Here is a 17,628-nt window from a genome sequence, read left to right as displayed (position 1 = left end):
TATCTCCAGATTATAATTCCTCATTTGTAAAATGTTGCCACAAATGCCAACCTCACAGTGATACTGTAAAAATTAAATAATATAATGTACAGGAAAACTGCTGTCATATCTTGGGAGCCTAACTAATGTTCCACTTTTCTTATGACTGATGATTCAAGTTTTTGAAAGTCTGTAGTACTGATACCCGCTGTGAGACTTTCTTATGCAAGGCCCTTGTAGTGACTACATAGTACGATGTCAGATGGCCTTTGAGAATAAAATATCATTCTCACCACAAACATTTTGACTGTCCATGGCAAGCTTGCCCTCACACTTAACACTACACTTGAAATGGTGGCTTGGAAAGCCTGGGGTATCAGTAGCAAATAGATCAATCTTTATAGTGTCATTAATGTCCCTCCATTTTTCCTTTTATTGACCATAACATAAAGGCCAAAGATTTATGTTGGAATGTCTGATATTTTTAAACCCATCGTGGGGCATGACAAATGTGCCATCTTCCAAATGTCTAAGTAAATTCAATTTTTCAAGACCAAGACACTAATAAACCAGTTCTTGCCACGAGGCACCACTCTACAACCATTCCTTACAGGATAAGTTTCAGAGTCAGAAAAAAATTTTTTTTATTTTAGCATCACCTTTTTGAGAAACCAGACATGATTTTGGAACTCCATTTTGTTAGCTATTTGCCCTTTTGAAACAAATTTTTAAAATACAAGATTAAAGTGTGTATAACATTTCATGGAAAATCAAGTCTCTGAACAGTTGCCTCCCAAACTTTGAGCCTTAAAAGAAACAGTCATTACTGACCCTATGACCAATTGGTCAAGGAACTCACTTCAGCCTTTGCCAGCAACTCTGATCAGAAAAAGAACACTAATAGAATATCACTACTTGGAGTGAATATTTCTTCTCTTCGGAAATAAAACTTAAGAAGTTAGTATTTGAATTCTCCAGAAAACAGAAAGAAAAAATAGCAAATTGAAATCCTTAAAAGGTATTTTGTTGGAGTTTTTTGGAAAGAGCATGTTTATAAATAAGACGTGATAACACTCATCTTAAGGAAATGTGCCAGCTTGCGGATGTGGCAATCTGGAGCCATAAGACCCATGGTTACCAAGAGATGATGGTGGGTTACACATGCTCAGGGTTAGTGGCTTGGTGCCATCTGGAACAGCCTTTCATGTTTCTTTGCCTCACTGACTCCTGATCTTGTTTCAGAAACATTGCTTTCCACTATTACTATTTCCCGATCATTTTCTGCTTTTTCTCTTCCCGTTTTAAATTTCAGTTCTGCAACTGTATTATTTAACTCCATAATGGCATCCTATAATTGGGGGATCTTGATATTAACTCTGAAAAGCATTTTGGAGGGATTCATTTGACCTGAAACATGTCATAGAAAATAAGATTTTATTATGTGTGATGATTACTGTGATTAGGGTGGGTCATTTTCAAAGATCAATTATTTCAACTTCACCAATACAGAGGCTTGAGGCTGCCTCTTTCCTCTTTAGAGCCCTTGGGCTCTAGTAAAACTGTCCACTGCACATGTTTTATCCTAGCCATTTAATTATTTGTTTTTAAATAATACTGAGGGGAAGAAACCTACCATTCGACAGAATGGTGTAGCAGAAATGAACTACCTGGTAAGACAAGAGACCTGGAATCTTACTTGAGCTCTTCTACCTACTTCTTGTGTAGTAGGAAATCAATCTAGTTTGGATTCACCATCTATTTATCAAGGCAGATTTGGGTTGAGCACCCTATACTTTCCCATCTGCATAAAACATTTGAAGATCCTAAAATATTTTTAACTTATTGGTATGTCACAGTGTCTAAAATAGTTCATCCCAACATATTGCAGAAATATTCAAACTTCAAAAATGTTAGCAGCACTGAGAAATAGAATGGGATATCCCAAAGAAAAATGTTTAGGAGAATCTCTAGTCACAGAGGCAGAGCAGAGGCCCTAATAAACACTTGGGCAAACATTTTACCTCAGAGAAATGAGAACTCAGGGTGAAATGATGTGAGAACCTTCAGGACAAGCATAACCTTCCCCTTTCATACACCTGCATCTGAGACTCCAGAGAATTAGTTCTGATGGGTAGCATCATATCAGGGATGCTGAAAAAATAGCAAATCTGTTGCTATGGCTATACATTTATTTCTATATTCCTTCTCCAGGATGCCACATGCAAGCTGATAAAATAGTAACTATGAGGGTCTCCTTTTGTCTTCCTTTAAATTGACCCCTGAAGATCCTGCTACAAAATATCTACGTAGAAACCTGTTCCAATGTCCAACATAATCCAACAGAACTGTTTCTAATTACAAATTAATACTGAAAGAAAACAGAGCCAGGGATTTAGCTCAGTGGTTCTGGTGCCTGCCTTGGCAGCACAAGGTTCTGAGTTTGATCCCCAGTACCAAAAAAAAAAAACCAGAGTTGCCTCTGTAAGGCTGAAATAGCAAAGAAAACTATTCTTCAGTTCACAAAAAGGAGTTAATCAACTTTTTAACACTCAATGGGTAACTCCATTTGAAGCAAAGTAAATGTAACTTAGAAAAAGGAGATTAATTCCCAAAATGCCTAATTTGCATGCTTAGGAATATTCTGGAGGACATTTATGCTAATGACACAAAAGCACACTGTCATGAGGCCATAAACCTAAATATAACAAATTGAATATATACGTGAAATATATAGTTATGAGTCTGATACTTTGTTGGAGGCAAGCAACAGCAGACAGGATGTAGAGGCAAACTGAATTCTTCAGGTTAAAAACAAACACAAGAAATTTGCCTAAAATGTGAAATAAAAGAAAAAAGCTAAGTTGAAAAAGAGAAGGGAAGGGTAGGAAAGGAAAATAGAAAGAAGATAACATATAAGATACGGATTGGTTCATGATTTTTCTCTCCTGTTATCATTCACCTCTAGCTTTGCCTTATATTAATACCCAACTATTTATTTTCTCAACCCAAGCAGTCTGTTTCTTGTTTCTATGTATATCCTAACGCTTTGCTTCTTTCTCTGTTCAGATAACACTCCTCTGTTGCAATCTCTTCATTCTTCATCCTTCACACTAAAGAGTTAAATCTATTTCATCTGTCCAGACTCCTCTTCAATTCCTTTCTGAATGAACAACTGCCCAATCTGCTTATCAATGATAATGTTTTAGGTTCAATGCATGTATCTCGAGCCAAATAAATTTTAGCATACATAATACTGCAACCATTTCCATTTAGTTTTAATTTTCATATTATAAAATAAATTATCACATTGATCATATTTTATATGCATATTTACCATGTCTATATCTCCTTTAGTGACATATCTATTCAACTCTTTTAAGTGGATTGTTTTCTTATTATTTAATTTTAAATGCTTTATGTATTCAAGATAAAGCTCCTTTATGAGATGCATTATTGACTAATATTGTCCCTGAGCCTATGGCATGTATTTTCATTGTCTTAATAGGTCTTTCTGTGGTTCAGAAGTTTTCAATATTGACAAAGTACAATTTATAGATTTCTTGTTTTATATACTGTGCTTAGGATGTTTTGCTTACCCAAAGTCACAAAGGTTTTCCCTTATATTTTCTTCCAGAAATTTTGTAACTATAGGATGCACATTTATGTTTGTTACCCATTTCATGTTAATCTTATGGCATAAAGTATAAGCTGAAATTTATCTTTTGCACATGAATTTCCAGTTTTCCAAGTACCATCTATTGAGCAATTGCTTCTCTATTGAACTGACCTATGCAAAAATTAATTGTCCACATATGTGTGGGTGTTTCTGAACTGTCTTTTCTAATCCATTAATCTATTAGTCAGTCTTAACATTACTGTCTTGACTACTGCATGTTTATAATACGTCTTGAAATTAGGTTACTCCTCCAACTTTGATCTTCTTTTGCAAAACTGCTTCAGCTATTCTAAATATTTTTATTTTCAAATGAAATTCTTTTTGTTGTTGTTGTTGTATCCTAGCACATATACATTCATTTCTGTGCCTGAAGCATTAAAAATTGGATCATATTTAGAAAGATAGATGTTGATAAACATAAAATACTAATAAACAAAAAGCATATATTAAAACAATTTGGTATTGATCCATGGTAAGATAAAGATCAATAAAGAACTGAGACTTCAGAAATAGTACTAAATATGATTATTTAGTATAAGACAAAAGTGACAGTACCAATTTAGAGAGAAAAAGGGTTTTGAGATAATTGGCTAGCAACATGGAAAAATATTAGAGTTGGATTTCTACCTCACTCTTTATCCAAAAATACAATCCAAGAGCCAGGCTTGGTGCCTTACACCTGTAATCCCAGCTACGTGGTGAAGTTGAGGCAGGAAGATCACTTATACTTACAAGTCCAAATGAATTTCTAAACCAATTTATAGATTCTGCCCCCCAAAAAGGCCCTCACAATTTTGACTGAGAATGCATTGAAGCATTAAATCTATAGATCAATTTAAGGAAAATTGACATTTTAACAATATTGAGTTTTCTCAGCCATGAACTCTATCTCTACTTAGTCTTTATATAATTTGCTTCGGCAATGTTACATATTTTGCATTTTATAGGTCTTTTGCAACTTTTGTCAGACTTATCCTTAAGCATTCATATATTTAATGCTTTTATAAACTGTATTTTTAATTTTTATTTTCCAATAGTTTGCTGTACTATGTAAGAATATGATCTTCCTTTGTATATTAATCTTGTATCCTGGAACCTTGGTACACTAACTTACTTATTCTTGCAGGCTTTATGTTTGTAGATTCCATCAGCATTTCTGCATAGACAATTATCTCCAGATAGAGTTTGACATCTTTTTTACCCATTTTGTTGTCTTTTATTTTTCCTGCCTAATATCAGTGACCAGAATCTTGAGAATTAGAGAAAGTATATATTCTAAGTTTGCTTCTGATCTCAGTGCAGAAGAATTTAGTTTTTCATCAATGGAGTATGATTTAACTGGATGGTTTTTTCATAGATGTGATTTATTGAGAAATTTCCTTTCTATTTCAAATGTGTTGAATATTTATCAGTAAACAGTGGATTTTGTCAAATGTTTTTTATGGGTTTACTGAGATAATTCTATGTTGCTGAGTTTTTTAAATTTTATTTTGTTAGTGCATATTTGCAGTACATCATGAATACATGCATTGTGGATAGTTGGTACATGCACATGACACATTTTATTTCTTTTTATGTCCCCTTCCCATACCTCTTCTCCCTCCCTTCATTTCTTAGTAACCTTTCTATCTGCTAAAGATCTAGCTCCCAATTTCCTAATGTTGATTTTTTTATTTTGCCCTGTGATTTATTTATACTTTGGGTTTTTCATATAAGAGAAACTATATTATTTTTAAGCTTGTATGCCTGATTTATTTCACTTGACATTATGGATTTATGGTGCACCCATTTTCCTACATATGATTCAAGTTTATTCTTTTTATGGCAGAGTGGTACTCCACTGTGTATAAATACATTTTATTTATCCACTCATCTGTTGATAGACATATGAATTTTTTTGGTACTGGGAATTGAACTCAGGACCTTGAGCTTGCGCCAGAACCACTGAGCTAAATCCCCGGTCACACATCAATTTTTTATGATAATTTTATCTAATGAAATTTTCATGTTAAAGGAATCTTGTATTCCTGGGATAAATCCCACTTTGTCTTCATCTTTAAATACATTGTTGATATCAATTTGCTAAAACTGAATTAAGAATATTTGCATCTCTGTTCATAAGAGATTTTAGTTGGTAGTTTTCCTTCCTGGTAAAGTCTTTGCTTGCTTTTGGTATCAGGATAATGCTGGCTTCCTAGAATAAACTTGGAGCACTTCTTTTTAATTTTTTGTAAGAGTTTATATAAAATTACTTAGTCTTTAAATATTTGATAGAATTTGCTAGTGAAGCCATCTAATCCCGGGCTTTCCTTTATGGGGCTGTTTAGGTTGCCTTTTTCTTCCTGAGTGAACTTTGACAGTTAAATCCATCAAAGAATTTTTCACTTCAAATAAGTTGTCAAATTCACTGGCACAGTTGATAATAATATTTCTTAATGATTCTTTGTATATCCATAAGACTTTAGCAATTTTCTCTCTCATTCCTAGTAATTTATGCCTTCTCTTTATTCCTTGTCAGTCAAAACAGGGATTTTAGAAATTTTATTTATCTAAAAGAATCAGCCTTTTTTTGGGGGGGGGTGATTGTGGTACTAGGGGTTGAACTCAGGGCTTCAAACATGATGGGCAAGTGCTCTATCATGTAGTTATACTCTAATCTCTTTTTATTTACTGGCTAAATTGCCCAAGCTGGCCTCAAAACTGAGATCCTTCTGCTCAGACCCACAAGTAGCTAGCACTACCACATCTGGCAGAATCAGCTTTTGATTAAATCTATTTTTCTCTTATTTTGTTTGTTGTTGATTTAATTTCCAAAATTTGGGGGGTTCTTTCAGAAACCTTTCCGTTGTTGATTTATGATTTAATTCCACTGTGGTCTAAGAACACACTTTATATCACCTGAATTATTAAAAATTCATCATGACTGGTTTTATGGCCCATAATATTCTTTATCTTAGCAAGTATTTAATGTGCTCTTGAAAAAAATTCATATTCTTTTGCCAAAGGGTATTCTATGAATATTAATTACATCATTATGCTTGATAATGTTATTTAAATCTTCTATATCCTTACTGATTTTCCCTCTGATTATTCTATCAATTATTGAAAAAGGATTATTAAAAATCTCCAGCTATAATCATGGGTATATTTATTTCTCCTGGTACTTGTATCAGATTTACTTTGATTAGTTTGAAGCTTTGTTATTAGATGCCTAAACAGAGCTCTTTGTCTTCTGGATAAACTGACCCTTTATCATTATGAAATTACTTTCTGTACTCTTGGCAATATTCTTTGCTAATATTAGTAAGATAGTCTAGCTTTTGATTAGTATTAGCTTGGCACATCTTTTTACTTTTGACCTACTTGTTTCTTTATATTTAAACTGTATTTCTTGTATGCATCATATAGATGGTTGTTGTTTGTTTACTGATATGGTAGTCACTGTCATTTAAATGGAGTACTTAAACTTTTTACATCTGATGGACACGGGTGAAGTTTATCATCTCAACTATTTATTATCTATTTGTAATATCTGTTCCTCAATAATCTTTTCTTCTTTTCTAACTTCTTTTGGATGAATTGCATGTTTTTGTTCCATTTATTGTGTTGACTTATTAGCTGTACTCTTCCCTTACTCATTTTAGTGGCTGCTTTAGTACACATTTTAATTCATCACAACCCAGTTTTGAGGGTTATACCATCTCATACATGAGAAAATTACAAGAGAAAGCTTTTGCTTCATTCCGCCTGCCCTTTATGCCTTTATTATTTTATATCTTAACTTCACAAGGGATGTATCTTCCAGACTAAATTTGTGATTTTTTTACTTATCTTTCGAAGAGACTAACATAATAAACTAAAAATCAAATATATTTACTCAAGTGCTTACTATTTCTGGCACAACTTAGTCTTTTGAGCAGATACATCTTTCCAACTGATATCATTTTTCTTTTCCCTAAAGTTTTCTTTTAGCATTTCTTTTTATGAGTCTTCTGTTGATAAATTCTTTTAACTTTTTATGTTTGAAAAATCTATATTCCATCAGGAAAGCTATTTGCATTGAGTGTGAAATGGCATACGTTAAAAATTCTGCTGTACCATTTTTTCCCTTACATTGTTTCCAAACAGAAATCTGTTGGACTCCTACCTTGGTTCCTGTAAACACAAATTTTTTCTGTCCTCACCTCTTTTTCCTTTCTCCAGTGTCTTTAATTATGTGCATATTGGGATGCTTGAGGTTGCCCCATATTTTCTCTTCTCTTCCTGTTCATCCTTCTCCACTGTGTTTCACTTTGGAAACTTCCTGTTACTTTATCTTCATGTTTAGCTATTCTTCACTTGATCTTAGCCAAAAGGCCGAGAAGCAATGTTGAGCTATTCTTCTCACATGGCTAATTTTCCTTAACTCAATCTGGTATACTTAGCTCTTGCACACTGTAGATCTTATTTCAAGAAGTTAAATTTGGGTCTTTTTTTATGTCTTCTGTGCCTTTACTTAATTTTTGAACATACTGAATATAGTTAGAATAATTTTTAATGTTCTTGCTTGATAATTCTATATCTATATCAATTCTGTACTGGTTTTCATTGAATAATGTATGAGTAGTATTTTTCTGTTTATTTGCATGCCTACTAATTTTTTGGTGGATTCTAGATGTGATTTTTATTGTGTTGAGTGTGGAATATTTTTATATTATTCTAAGTATTTAGAGGCTTTGACTTGTTACTTTACAACAATCTCATCCTACCATGTCTTGTTTTTAACAATTCTTAGGACCAGAACAGAGGTCAGTCTAGAGCTAACTAGTGCTCACTACTGAGTCAAGACCCTTCTATGTACTAACCCAATGCCTCATGAATCATGAGGTTTTCCAGTCCACCTTAGAGAATCAAACATTATTCCCATGTGTGTGCAAGACACGGTTCCCTCCATTCTCTTAAGGTCTTCTTTACCTGGCTTTGGGTCTTTTGCCCATCACCATGCACAGGTCAATCCAGCTAGAAACTTGAGGGAGAATTTCTGAAAATCTCCACAATTCATTATATCTGGCCTCCCTCCCCTCCTCTCCCTTCTCTCCTTTCCTCTCCTCTCCTCTCCTCTCTTCTCTTCTAACAATTCAGCTCTTTTACTTCCAATACTCTATAAATTCTATACCTCTCCAGACCTCACACTTGTATCCTCAATTCTGTTTCCTTAACCTGGGCAATCAGCTGGGCTGCACCTGGGTCCCTCCCCACCCCACCTCCCTGGTACTGCAACCTAGAAATTCTTAAGACAATAAATCAAAATAATTGTAGGATTCATGTTTCAAAAATCACTATCCATTATTGCTAGATATCTTTAAAAACTTTGTTTCATATATTGCATCCTTAGTCTGTCTTTTTCAAGAGAAAAGACAAATCTAACACCAGGTTTTCCATGTCGGCCTGAAGCAGTTCCATGCATATTTTTACATGAATTTTGAACCTTATTTTTTCTAGTCAATATTTTAACATAAGGTATTTCCCATGATAAACATCATTCCTAGTCTATTTTTTGTGTGCTGCTATATAATATGATGCATAAATATATCACTTTTGCCAAGCATTCCCTGTTACTGAAGTTTGATTGATTATATTTCCAATTATAAATAACACTGTGATTGATACTTTTGCATATAAATCTTCATGCACTTTCCACAATGATTTTGTAGGACAGATTCAAAAAGTGAAAAATATTAAGGTAAGATATAAGAACTTTTTTCTTATCTCGGTATATCTCACTCTATTGTTTTTGGATGGTTTTATCCATCTACAACCCCAATAGCACATAAGTGCCCATCTTATTAAATGCACACCAACAATAAATATTATCATCTTTCAAAATCCTTGATACTCTGATTCGTGAAATTGGTGTCTTGATCTAAGTTGTATTTCTCCTGATCACTGGAAAGTTGAATATTTTTATGAGTTTACCAAATTTTTTATTCCTGTGAATTATATATTTCCATGCTTTTATTGTCTCCCAAGGTATCAGAGTGTTCCAAATCAATATGGATGAGCTTCCTGCCTTCGTGTCCTTGCAACATATTCCAACCATACATTAAATTACTGTGTGTGTGTCCACAGCTGCTGTGCCTCTGACCGAAGATCCTCCCTTTATAAATTTAGCATCTGGGAAACCCCCTCCCTATTTCAAACTAAACATTGCCTTTCCAGTGACTTCCTCTCTGCCACTTCCTGAGTAGATTGAGATCCTCTATCTTGAATATTCCACTGATAGCATTTATTTTATTCATTTACATGTCAATGTGTATGTGTGTGTCTATAAGCTCTTCAAGGACAAGGACTGTATCTTTTCATCTCAAAGCTAACACATTTCTGTAATAACAAAAAATGCAATATTACGGAGTGAATAAATGAATAGTTAAAAGAGTGAATCTCAGGAAAACCAAAATAATATTTATTAATATAACTAGCACTTATGAATACCTATTATGCACCATCTGAAAGAAACTCCTACCTAATTTAATAATAATCCACCTCTACTGTTCTCTAGCCATTTTTCTCATTAACTCAGTTGACTATAACCAATAATCACATAGAGATCTAATATTAACATAGCACTGGGGCCGGGGATTTAGCTCAGTGGTTTTGCCACCTGCTGCGCAAGCTCAAGGACCCAAGTTCAATTCCCAGAACCAAAACGAAACAAACAAAAAATAGCACTGTAATGAATTTGAGCAGAAAGCCTTCAACCTGTCCTCTTCCTGCCATCTCTGCCTACACTCTTAAAAGCAGCTAGCTTTCAATGACTATACATCTGCATCATGGTTTCCTTGGGGCCTTTTCCTTTCCAGCTAATTGAATTGGCTTTTCTTTGCTAAACAAGCTCATCTCCAGAAATTACACCCATTCACAGCCCCACAAGGAAGGGACTTCCCCCATTTGCTTTTTAATCTGTTGTGGCTAAGTGTGGAATCAACCCTTTAAAAATGTAGTCATGGCCTACCAGAAAGACCAGTTCCCTCCAAGTAAAGGATGAAGGTCAAGAGTGTGCCTCCTGATAAGAGTGTTTCTGTGCTTCCTTCCAATTTTTCAAACACTTCTCAAGGTTATTTGTGGGTATTTACGATATTGCAAGGAAAGTGTGATTTAAAGGAAGATTAAAAACTTCTTTGTAAAAGCTCCTAGCTGAGTCAGGCTGTGCTCAGAGATTAACTTCTATGCCAAGAGAAAGTTGCTAAAAATCTGCCTCTTTTCTAGAAGAAAAGGGGTTGTTTGCGGGGAGGGACTCTACAAGGCAATTCAGACTTCAGCAGATAAAGATGGAAATAATTTCTGTAAAGGAACCTCACCAGAAGGAAGTGGTGCACAGAAAGCCACACAACATATGTAGGATCCAGAAAGGTTTGATTTGCCTTTTCCACCTATGCAAACCATTTCATCTATCCAATATCAGCACATCACTCCTTATTCTCACTGCCCCACCACACGTCATTCTGAGGGCAAAAATACCATACCAGCCGTGGGAAAGATCTGCTTGCCAGGCCAACTTAATGGTGGGACAGTGGTAGGCCTAGCCTCTAGTCTTCTAAGCTTTACCCTGACACAGAACCTCCATGTTATGAACAGGACAGAGAGTTGAACATTGTTCCTGTACTTTCATTTTTCATTTTATATATATATATATATATATATATATATATATATATATATATATATTTTAGTCATACTGAGGTTTGAACCTAAGGCCTCAGGCATGCTAGGGAAGTACTTTTCCACTGAACCATATTGCCAGCCCCATGCTCCTGTACTTTCAGTACATCAGCCCCCGGTTAGAGCCTTGATACCACAAATGGAAATGAGTAGAAAAGGGGATCCTCTTTCTCTTAGGTTTAAGAATCCAGCCTCTTTAACATGTACTGGGGAGACAGAATAGGGAATGCTGATATCCTAACCCTCTGAGAAATATACTGTGCCCTTGACTGGGAGCTGGGACTACAGGGAGTTCTGTGTTCTCAGTTTTGTCTATATCAAAGACTGACCAGAATATCTCAGGACATGTGAGTTCTAGAGCTCCTCCTCCTCCTCCTCACAACATCTGGTCCATGTCAATTCATTCAGGTGCACCTCAAATAGAAGAAATAAGGACTCAGTCCCCTTTCTGGATGGTAGTGCCAGACCAAGGCCTTCTCAGGCACTAAAGGAATACTTTGTACATTTCAAGGAAGATTTTCAACCACATACCCTGCTTGCACAGCTCTCAGGGCATTTCTGAAAAAGGAATGTGAGGACATTTCTGCAGGACAGGAAGCTGGCCCATTTCACAAGGCCAGGATGGGATCAGAATGGAGAACCTTCCAATCACACAGCATTGTATTGTTGCAAAGACTGTTGGCAAGTTGGGGACAAGACCCACCTTTTGTTGTTTTAAACTCTCCAATGCCTACCACTGGACAAGTACATTGGATGTTGTCAAACAAAAGTCTAAACCCAAGGCATATCTGTTCTGCATTATGCAGTAGGGCATCTTACAGTAATGGATAGTGTTGTGAGGTTATGATAGAGAACTTGGTTCAGCTTCTCTGTTGTTATGGCTTAGATCAAGAATGTCCCACAATGGCCTCATGTGCTCATAGGCAGAGATTTGGGGTGACTGAATCATGGGGGTGATATAGCTGACTTGCTATAAAGAGGTGAGTTCTGGTTGGCAGAAATGGGTCCCTAGAGGAGTGACCTAGAAGGAGGTATATCTCCCTTCCTAGCTCCTCACTTCTCTCTCTGCTTCCTAGCCACCATGAGAAGAGTGGCTTTCTTTTGCCCAGACCCTTCCACCATGCTGCTTCTGTGTTCTGGCCTGCCAAATATGGACTGAAACTTCTAAAACTATGAGCCAAAATAAACCTTCCCTCCTTTAAGCTGTGGGTATTGGATATTTTCTCCCAGTGATAAGGAAAGTGACTGAAGACATGTGGGTTTCAGTGACCTCCACTTTAAGATGAAATAGATGGATAGAAGAAGACTCCTTGGAACCTTCCAACTTCAGGTCCTATGATTTGAATATTAATAATTGGCCTTAATCAGAGAGACAGCCTTGGCTTCTCAAAAAGATAAAGGGGATTTCAAACATTAAGCCTAGTTGCCAATGTTTAATTCATACTGGAAACTATTCATTCAACTATCAGCTACAGGCTTGGAGTCAAGTTACAGATGCCATAGTCACTTTGTCAGTTAAATTGAGTTCATGGTGCACATTCCCAATAACCCCACTTATGAAGCTGGGGTGGAATTTTTGTTGCTATCATTTCTCTTCCAAGTGTTTTATTCCAGGTGGTCTGGAGCACACAGCTTCTGAACCCCCAATGCAAACCGGCACCTTGGAAGACCACAGAGTCTAGCTGTTGAAGGGAGAATCACAGCACCCTTAATAGGGGTTGGGGGAAAAGAACACTCAGGGAAGGATTCAGTAACTATTTTGAGAAACAGAAAACTCTGTTTCTTGTAACATGGATGCCACTGTCATGGTGACAATGTAGCTAAGTTACCCAATTTCTAATGATCACAGAGAAACCATTAGCTCTGGCAGTCTTCACTCATCTATCAGCTACCATGATCAAATAAAGTGGAACGGTGTAATGTTTAGAGAAATCCCAGGAACCCTGGCTTTGGAAAAGGACAGTAATTTGGGGAGAAGGAGAAGAGGAGCAGGATATTTTTTCCATCTCATAAATTGAAGATGAAATCACCATAAATAGCTGCCAATGAAGCAATGCCCAGTAATCCTCACTCAGGGAAAGCTCAAATGCCAGAGAGGCCTGGCAAATCAGACCTCTGAAGGCAGATGATCACCTAACACTATTCTAAGCACAGAGAGCTGGTGGGACAGCCAATGGAGACTGAGCTGAACAATTTGCCTGTGATGTCAGCTAGAGACCAAACACATCCACTTCCTCATGTTGCCATGGTGTTTAAGCCCAGGCTTTCTGGAGCACACAGCCTCTTTTCCCCACAAGTCCATCACAGTTTAGGGCCCAGTAGCCCCAGAGCCTGGAGAGATAAATCACCACATGAAAACCATGCTGGCTACCTGTGAGGACATGGAGGGTTGGTATTAAAGATGCCATCCTCTGTCAAAGTGAGACCAGGACAGCCCTGAACTACACACTTCCTGACTTTCTGAGTTCCTGGGGAAGCTCTGGAGACAATGCAGGTGAGGGATGGAGGAACCATCTCAGCCTGTGGAATATCCCAAGTTGAATGTACTGCAAAGATCAGAGAATACAATGAAGTTCAACAATGAGCTTTTTCAAGGAAAATCCAACTCATTTCTGATTGACTTTGATATTTAGGGGGAAAGGCAAGCAGAGTTTAAAGTCCCAAGAGAAATTGTACACTGATAACATCTGATAACCCACCTTTAAAGTTGGATTAAATATTATGGTGTGAGGATCCAACAGAATCAGAGAGGATGTGGCTATGCTTTGGGAAAGTTTAAGTGGATGGCCAGTGGAAATGGCCATTATTGCCAAAACACAAAGACCCATGCTGGATACAAGGGAACATGGGGACAGGTCCTAGCAGAGAGTGTTGAGACCTAAAGCAAACACAGTGCTTCTAAAGTCACAAGTTAAGTCATTCACAGTCAAGTCACCTGTCTTTGCCTCAATAAATTTTCCTACTTAATGAGTGTGGACAGCTCAAAGACAGCTTTATACAGATAAACAAGCCTGTCCACAGTAGAGCAAGCTAGCAAGAGGTGGCACACTTTGACCCAGTGTCATTCTCTCCTCCCTATTGCTATGAAAAATACAACCAGAAAAGTCTAAAGCCTCAGCTGAACCAATTAACAAACCAAATACAGACAGTCAATTTCAAATTGAAGGCAAGGTTTTATTGTGAATGCTTCCCCCCACATACCCTTCACATTCAGATCTTTCCTTTCTGCCACTCTTTTGGCTCCCCAGACAACTCTAAATAAGACAAAAGACCCTGAAGCTTTCCTTCCCTCCAGTAAGTAAAACTTCGCGCCCGTTCAAATTATGGTTGCTGCTTTTCTGTTCCTAAATGACTTTTCTACCAGAGACACCTCAGTCCTTTGCACCATAGAGTTCTCCATGGAGCTGCTGACTTTTTAGAAATATTTAGATACTGCACGACCTCATATGTGGAGCCATCTTCAGATCAAGGAAAAAAGAGATAATAAATATGAAGTGCCTTGTACAGTACCTACTCAGTAAATGCTGGGTTTTACTAATCAGTATATAATTAACTCTCCAAAAACATTTTTAATTAAAATAAGTATTTTGGTGCACATTTTGGCAACGTGTGTAATAAAATTGGAAGGATATAGAGAAAACTAGCAATGGCCTCCACAAAATGATGACACATGAAACAAAGTTCACAAAATGTTCCAGTTTTAGGAAATGGAAATGCCAATTACCCTGACCTGATCATTACACGTTGTAGACATGTATCAAATTATCACATTGTTGCCTATAAATATGTACAATTATTATGTGCCAATTTAAAAAAAATATTTCCTTTGAATTTAATTAAGAGTCTATCATATTCTAGGCACCTGGCTCTATGGAGAACAGCAAGATAAACGCACTCTGATTTCTACCTTTTGGAAGTATAAAATTGAGGGAGGAGAGAATACAACAGGCCCACACTATACAGTGTCAAGTATGAAGTTCTAGAGAACCATTGAGGAGAGAAGACTCCATCTGACACATACTCTTAACAGCTTTGAAGTCAAGGGACAGCAGTTAGAGGGCTGTCATAGCAATCCAAGGGTGACCACAGCTGCTCAGACCTGATCAGTGGACAGGGGAACTGAAGGAAAGGAACAGACACAAACCCCCATGAGCACATGATGGTAAAAGTGCACCAGCATGGTGGGCACCATGGAAATGAAGGAGGCCTGGAATTGCTGCCTCCCCAGTGGGTGAAGGTTGGCACAGTGTCTCAGAGTACTAGGGGCATGGTGCCACATGCCCTTCCTTTCTGATAGGTATAGGGTTAGACCTTCTGTCATAAATCTTACTCTGAGTACTATCTGGAGATTGGAGGACAGCTGCACATCTAATTTTAGATTCATGCTAGAGAAGTAGAGCAGGTTTAATCTCCATGGGAGGGAGGAGTCATAGAGACATCACATTGGGCATCCACTCCTTCAAAGACATTCTGGAATAACTTTCTCATAACTTGGGAGCATTTGGAGGATGATAAGGCTATTCACATCCCTTGATGTGTTATTTCATCCTCTTTCTGGAAGACCCCCTCAAGCCCACAGATTCTGACATCCCAGTGAAGTTGAGCAGAATTCACTTGGGTACGTCTTAATTACTATCTGGAGCACGGGCTTATGAGAAGAGATGGAAACTGACAGAAAGTTCCCATCTCCATATTCTACTGCAGCTTCTACTACCTGATCTGGGTCAGGCAGCCAGTTATCTAATATCTATATTAATGATGAGTGATAATACTTGAGCATTTCAAAGCTCACAAAGCTTTAGATATTATTTTTTAATGCCCACAACAATACCAAAGGGTGAAACTTGATACCATGCTTTGAGAAATGTTAAAGTTCAGTTAAGAAAAGTTAAATGACTGTCCAGGGAATTGCCTAGAGGGGGCTCCAACAGCAGTTGTATTCAACAACTTTGTTCTTATCTTTCTGTTGGGAAGTAGGGGTAAGGTAGAAGACAGGTAGCTTGGGAAAGAATTCAAAGGCAGAGGGAATAGATATTTAGCCTTTGAGAGGAAATAGCCATTCAACTGAGGAGAAAGATTCCCTATCATTAAGCAAATTGTTCCATGGGTATGAGCCATTTAGACGGTGAAAGAAATTTAAGCAAACTTTAACTGCTTATGATTGTCTTACATATGGTGGTTTTAGAAATAAAATGCTGGAAATAGACTGTGTAAGAAACTCTAGTGGTGCTTTAAAAGCTGAGGTTTGTGTATCAGGCAGGGTTTAAATCCTAGCTCTTTCACTTAAATCGCAGCAGGTTACTTAAACTTCTCTCAGCTTCAATTTTTTTCCCGTAAATTTGGGAACAAGTAATATCACCTAACTCACAGAGGAGAGCAGAGGCTCAAATGAGAGAATGCGTGCTAAGAGCTTAGCCCAGTTCTGGGTACCTGTTCTGGGTAATAAATACCATGGTGATGATGGCTATGTTGAAGTGGTTGGTGAAAAGTCCTTTCCTCTATGAAGGTTTGGTTTTAATTTGGCATTTGACTAAAGAAGGAGAATTATCTTGCCCAAAGTTTACAAGACAAACTGGCCATGCAGAAATACACCTGAAGACTCTGGAAGGTTCCTTTTCTTGTGGGAAGCAATCCACTCCCGGGATTCCCTAGCATTCTCTCCCATTTTTCTGTGCCACCTTGATTAGATCTGTGCCTGAATTTGACTCCCTTTGTAGAAAGAAAAGAAAACGATGGAGACGATAACTTGTGGGAGTCTCTGAGAAGAAAAGTCATGTGCTTTGTTGCTTTGTTCCTCCACACTTAACCTGAAAGGGGAAGATAATCAAAATTATCAAAATCCAAGAAAAAAAGGGGCCTACTAACTTGATACCCAAGGTGAGCCAGGTAGGGCTTTCTAGTGAAACCATCCAAACAACATGGTACCCAAGTAATAAAAAGGAGATAACTGAATGAGACTAATATAGGAATGAGCCCAGTAAACATCATATAGATTTTCATAAAATGTAACAAAGAGACCAGATATTCTTGAGCTTCTGAACATCTGCATTATGACAGCATCAGATTAGAAGAAGTCTTAGGAATAGTACAGAAATACGAAGTTCATTGAGTTGTTACCAAAAGACATGTCGGGACTGAAAATGTCAGCAACAAAAGCCTGTACACCATGATAAAAATGAGACATATCCAAGTCTTATCCAAATAGACACAAGATGATTAAGAACAAACTGTGCTTTTGAATCAATATTTAGAACCACCATAGCTTCTTAGAACAT

General features: G+C 37.0%; 1 protein-coding gene and 1 pseudogene across 2 annotated transcripts in view; one reads left to right on the top strand and one right to left on the bottom strand.

Moving 5' to 3' along the window:
* Positions 1-17,628, bottom strand: part of Agbl1 (AGBL carboxypeptidase 1) — an 832,602-nt gene that overhangs the window by 738,565 nt on the left and 76,409 nt on the right. The gene's annotated exons all lie outside the window — the stretch shown is intronic.
* Positions 14,948-15,048, top strand: LOC147824879 (U6 spliceosomal RNA; annotated as a pseudogene).

The sequence above is a fragment of the Heterocephalus glaber genome, unplaced genomic scaffold, assembly GCF_053883595.1.
Source record: "Heterocephalus glaber isolate CG9 unplaced genomic scaffold, H.glaber_assembly_v1.0 deba00001531, whole genome shotgun sequence".
Lineage (NCBI taxonomy): Eukaryota > Metazoa > Chordata > Mammalia > Rodentia > Bathyergidae > Heterocephalus > Heterocephalus glaber.
This window is presented reverse-complemented; position numbering and strand designations above follow the sequence as displayed.